The sequence below is a fragment of the Scyliorhinus canicula genome, chromosome 4 (genome assembly GCF_902713615.1).
Source record: "Scyliorhinus canicula chromosome 4, sScyCan1.1, whole genome shotgun sequence".
Taxonomy (NCBI): domain Eukaryota; kingdom Metazoa; phylum Chordata; class Chondrichthyes; order Carcharhiniformes; family Scyliorhinidae; genus Scyliorhinus; species Scyliorhinus canicula.
In genome coordinates, this window is record NC_052149.1 from 70,211,290 (window position 1) to 70,217,321 (window position 6,032).

Consider the following 6,032-nt stretch of genomic DNA (forward strand, 5'->3'; position numbering starts at 1 on the left):
GCCACGTCTAGGTGTGGTCCCAGTATGCATATCAGAGGTGGAGACATCCAACTGCTTACCAGATCCAATGGCCCTCAATGCCCCAAGTGAGCGTTACTCTGGGATCAGGGGGCACACTTGTCAGTGCCACATACACAGCCATGCCACCCTGTTCCATGTACTGGCTGCAAGGCATAGCCTCATCAGAGGGGCAGAACCAGTGGGAGCTGGTAGCCACCGTCAACAGTCCATGTGATGGGTCCGAGTTGCCAGCCAGCACCCCCTCTTCCCGGTCAGTGCCCATAGATGCCTGGGGTGCACCTTGGGATGGAGGGGCATCTGGTTCAAGCACCAGCTGTCCCTGCGTCATCTGGTTCTGCCACTCTGGCAGCTCTCCATGGTCCATACCATGGTGCGACACCCTCGGCGATGCTCCTCGGTGACCTCAGCGTTACTGCCTCCATCAGATTGTGCCCAGAAGCCTGTCCACTAACGTTGCCCACAGAGGTGCATGTGTCTGTGCTGTGGAGGGTGGGGATGACAGCTGTGACGCACCGACTGCGGCATCGTCAGAGCTCTCCTCCGAGTTGGTCTCATGGGAGGCAGGGGAGGAAACCACCCCTGATGGGCTGGTGGCGTCAGCTGGAGGGCCTGTGGGCGAATGAACACATGGTCAGTGGAAGAGATGGGTAAGTCTGTGTGGCATTAACAAATCACATGTGACAGTCCATCCGGGTGGCGCCCAGTGGATCCTCACCTCTGCGATGTGCACCAACCTCCGCATTGGTGACTGCTCTGTCCTCGGCCACCACCGAAACCTCCAGGGCCCATTCCTAGAAGGTTGTTGGGATTCTTATTTCCGGTACCCCTTCACCGGTCTGGGCCCTTTCCCAGCGATTTTGAGAGAGCTTCTCCTGCAGAGACACAGAATAACAGAGTACATCGTTACTCACACATGTACTTCACAGTGATGGGGGTGGTGGGGGGGGGGGGGGGGGGGGGGCGGAGCTGTGAAGAGAGGGTTGGGGTGAAGGGAGTGGGGTGCGAAGGGAAGGTTGGGGCACTGGGAGGGCTGGGCTGAATGTGGGGGGGGGGGGGGGGGCTGGTGTCAACTTACCCGTGTTGCCCAGTGTAGGTTGTTGACCTTCTTGTGGCATTGAAGGTCAGTCCCCCTGGTCATGCTGCCCGAGCTGACGGCTGCTGTCGCTTTGTCCCAGGAGGCACTGGCTGCCCTGTGGCTCACCCTCCGGGACCTTCGGGGGAGAACAGAACATCTCCCTTGCCCACCACCGCACCTAGGAGCCTCCCCAGATCCAAACCTTGGAGCCGGTCGTTTCAACGCCATGGCTGCGAGCTGAGAGGGCTTGGTTGTGCAAGTACTGTTGAAGTGCTGGTCAACTTTGTTAGCATAGGGGCTGGTGAGCGCTGTCCTGGTGAATCAGCTGGCAGGCCTTCATTTGCGGCATGAAGTCCATGAGGCCTTGTTAAGTGGACCAATGTTGAGTAGCCTTGCCAGCCTCGAAGGCCGAGCGCCTGTTCCCACTCGCTACCACACAGAAATCTTTCCGGAGAATCGCCCCTCAATAAATACTGTTGATCTCCAACCGCTCGAAGACTCTTAAGCTTGTATTTAACTAACCCCTACTTGAATCCCATTAGTCTGGGTTATGCCTCACCTCATTCTGGTGAAAATCATCAAATTAGATATAGCTCTTGGGGCTAAATAGATCAAGGAATATGGGGGGGGGGGGGGGAAGGTTGGATCAGGGGGCTGGATTCTCTGATCCCTGATGCGGAAATCACATTCGGCGACGGGGCGGAGAATCCCTGATGACGACAAAATCTGGGGTGGCGCTGCTTTCACGATGCTCCGCCCCTGAAAAGCAGTGTTATCTCGGAGTACGGCCCACGCCGTATCCACGGCCTCCGGCTATTGTCTGAGGCCCGCCCGCAATGTCTCTGTCCCTGACTGACCGAGTTCCCGATGACGTGGGACTATCATGGTCTCACCCATCAGGAACTCAACGGGGCGGCTGCGGACGCAGTCCAGTGCCGTCACAGTCATAGGAGGGCTAATCCGCGGGCGGGGGGGGGGGGGGGGGGGGGGGCTTTATTCTGGGCTGGGGGCACTGTGGGGGGGGGGGGGCTATTTTTGCTGTCCAGCTGAGAGGGCTTGGTTGTGCCCTCTGCGTCTGCCATGCCATGAAGCATGGCGCATTTGCTGCCGTGCGCATGCGCGACCAAGGATCCGGCCATGCTCGGGGCCGTATCGGCAGCTAGAGCTGGGAGCACTACGCTGCCTGGCTACTAGCCTCCACCCCTCCCCCCCCCCTCTCCGGAATGGGGATTCAGTGGCCGTTTTCCGCCATTTTTTCTGGCGTAAAACACCACCGTTTTCACGTCGGAGTGGGGACTTAGTCTCCCAAACGGAGAATCCAGCCCCCGGTATTGAACTTGATCAGCCATGATCATAATGAATGCCAGAGCAGGCTCGAAGGGTGAATGGCCCCTCTTGCTTCTATTTTCCATGTAAGTTTCAATGTGAACCCCTCACTTCCTCTCTGCTTTTAAATACCTTCTCAAAATCTACATGTTCCACTTTACCTTTGAGCAGTGTCCATTTATTTCATCATTGAGATTTTCTACACTAAAAGGCATTAAATAAATGCAAGGCAGTTGTTGAATTTTTTTGTGTAAAGAGGATAAGTGTGAACAGAACATTAAAAGATAAAGGTCAGGGGGATAAATGCATGAAAGAATCACAGTAAGCATGTGATTTTAGAAACTCGGAAGTGTGCCAAAACAACATTTCTACTAAATACAGCCTTGATTAAAAGTCCAATGACCTTTGACTAGGTATAGAGTTTCAATTGGTGCACATCGTTAAATTTAGGCTCTTCTTATGCTGATGGCGTACTGCTGCTTTCTACATTTTTGTGTGTTATTTGGTAAACAATGCTGCTTCTTTTGTAAGTTGGTGGACAACTATTCCTAGCAAAGCCACAACAGTCTCTGAAGAGGTTTGACAAAAGATGATACTTTTCTCGTCTTAAAGATAAAAACTCTTGAAAGCAGAACTTTCATTTAAGTGAGAAACGTAAGCAAATAAAGAGGATCATCGTACAGGATTATTTTCAGATTCTATCTTGAGAGTGGACACTATTAAATTTGTTGTTGGCATGGATACATTTAAAATTAGCATCTTGTGTCTAACTTTTAGTGCACACCCGCCAGGAGTAGAGCGAATGTACATTACACTTCAATACTCTTAACTGGGGGAAAGAAATAGCTGGGTCCTGCTTCTGATTGCTAGCCAGTGAATGACAAAATCTATGCATAGTTGGTGGTTGAGCATATGATCAGGTGGAGATATAATACAACCCTTATTTGATAACTTTCTTTCTGCTCAGGTTCTAGACACAAAAATTAAGAATAACCTTCTACTAGTAGTTTCGTAGTCAGCTCCTGCTCTCATTACAGCCTAGGTTCACACATGGGCAAAAGAACTGAACTCCAGAGGTGAGGTGAGAGTGACGTCCATTGACACCAAAGCAGCATTTGACCAAATGTGGCATCACGGAGCCCGAGCAGCAGTCAGTGGGATTCTAGGGAAAACTCTCCATTGGTTGGAGTCATACCTAGCATAAAGAAAGGTGATTGTTGACGGTCAAACATCTCGGGGCGCAATTCTCTGGCCTCGTTGCGCTGGAGCGAGAGCCCAACATGGCCGCAGAATCTTGGGAGAGTTCTCCTGCAGATCTCCCGGCAGCCTCCGCACCTCACGGGATTCACCCAGTCCAGCAAGACGTCGGATTTGGACCTCCGCCCAAAAGGGGCAGGACCAAACACCGCTCATGGAATTGATCTTAAACCTACTTAAGGTCTACTTACCCAGGATACACCGGCCACCATCGATTCTCCGGCCTCCCTCGGGAGGCTGCAGCTGGGCGCCAATCAGTGCTGGTTAACAACAATGTTGGCCAGGTGGAAGGGCACCCGGGGGTTGTCCCAGGTCATTGGAAACCCCTGGGTGATCAGGGTCAGTGCAGGGTGGCCCTTGGTCCTCCCCCTGGAACGTGAACACCTTGGTACACCCTCCCTGACACTGCCAAGGTGCCCAGGTGCTACTACCAAGCTGGCTGGAACACTGCCCGGGTGCCAGTGCAAGGGTACCCAGGTGCCAAAGTGGCACTGCCAAAGGTCAAAGGAAGCCAGGCCTATGAAAGGAGGGTGGGAGTTTGAAGGATGGGGGTGTGCAGGGCAAGTAAGTAGCGGCCTCCAGGAAGTTGCATGGGGGTGACAGGTGGGGACCTTGGAAGGGAGGGGATGCTGTTAGAGGGCTTGGGGGGGGGCTGAAGAGGGGAGTGCTGCCAGGGACCCTGTAATGGGGTGTCCTCACTTGGTGGGTGTAGGGTAGTGCTCATGTGTCGTGGAGGGTGACATTGCCCATGGTTGGGGGAATGTGGGGGACCCACAAGCTCACTTAGAGATGGGGTCACCCTTTCAAAATGACGGGCCGATCTATGAGTTCAGTTCCCCCGTGCTAAAGAAAATTCTAAGTGTAGGCTAAACCAGTGAGAAACATCCCAGGGCTCAAAAAGTGACTAAGTGTCATTGAATAGCAGTGGGAAACTCACCGGAAACTCCCTGAAAAACTCGCCACAAATTAACTTAGAAATTCTTTGGGAGAATCGTGCCCTCAGTTCCAGGTTATCATTGCAGGAGTGCTCAGGGTCGAGTCTTCGACCAAACCATCTTCAGCTGCTTCATCAATGACCTTCTTTCCATTGTAAGGTCAGAAGTGAGAATGTTTGCTGATGACTGGGCAATGTTCAGCACTATTTGTGATGTCTTAGATACTGAAGCAGTCGTTCCCAAATACAGCAAGAGCTGCATAATACCCAGGCGTGGACTGACAGGTGGCAAGTAAGATTCACGCCACACAAAATACTGTGGGTACAAGAGGAGGCCAAAGGAGAGGAATCCTGTGGCACTCACTTGATTCCCCAAAACCTGTCCACAATCTACAGGGCACAATTCAGGAGTGTGATGGAATACAGGAGTGTAACGGAATTGCCTGGATGAATGCAGCTCCAACAGCATGCAGGAAGTTTGACAACATCCAGGACAAAGCAGCTTGCTTGATTGGCACCTAATCCACAAATATTCATTCCCTCCACCTCCGATGCCCAGTGGCATCAGTCTACAAAAAGCACTGTCGGAACTCACCAACAATCCTTAGCCAGCATCTTCCAAAGCCACAACTGCCACCATCCAGAAGGACAAGGACAGCAGACACATGAGAATATCACCAGCTGGAGGTTTCCCCTCCGAGTCACATGCCAACCTAACTTGGAAATATAGTGCCGTTCCTCCACTGTTGCTGGTTCAAAATCCTGTGACTCCCTCCCTAACAGCACTGTGGATGTACCTACCGCACATGGACTGCAGTGTTTCAAGAATGCAGTTCGCTACCACCTTCTCGAGGGCAATTAGGGATGAAAAATAAGTGCGGCATGTGGCACAGTGGTTAGCACTGGGACTGTGGCTCTGAGGACCCAGGTTCGAATCTCGGCCCTGTGTCACTGTCCATACGGAGTTTGCACATTCTCCCCATGTCTGCGTGGGTTTCACCCCCACAACCCAAAGGTGTGCAGGTTAGGTGGACTGACCATGCTAAATTGCCCCTTAATTGGAAAAAAAATAATTGGGTGCTCTAAATTTATTTTTTAAAAAGGGATGGAAAGTAAATGCTAGATTAGCCAGCAATGGCCATATCCCATGAATGAATAAAGAAAAGCTGTGTAATTGATGCCCTTAAATAAATATCAATACCTTGAGGGGAAGGGCAGACTAGAAGAGAATATATGGGCAGCACGGTGGCCTAGTGGTTAGCACAGCTGCCTCACAGCGCTGAGGTCCCAGGTTCGATCCCGGCTCTGGGTCACTGTCCGTGTGAAGTTTGCACTTTCTCCCCATGTCTACGTGGGTTTTGCCCCCACAACCCAAAAATGTGCAGAGTAGGTGGATTGGCCACACTAAATTGACCCTTA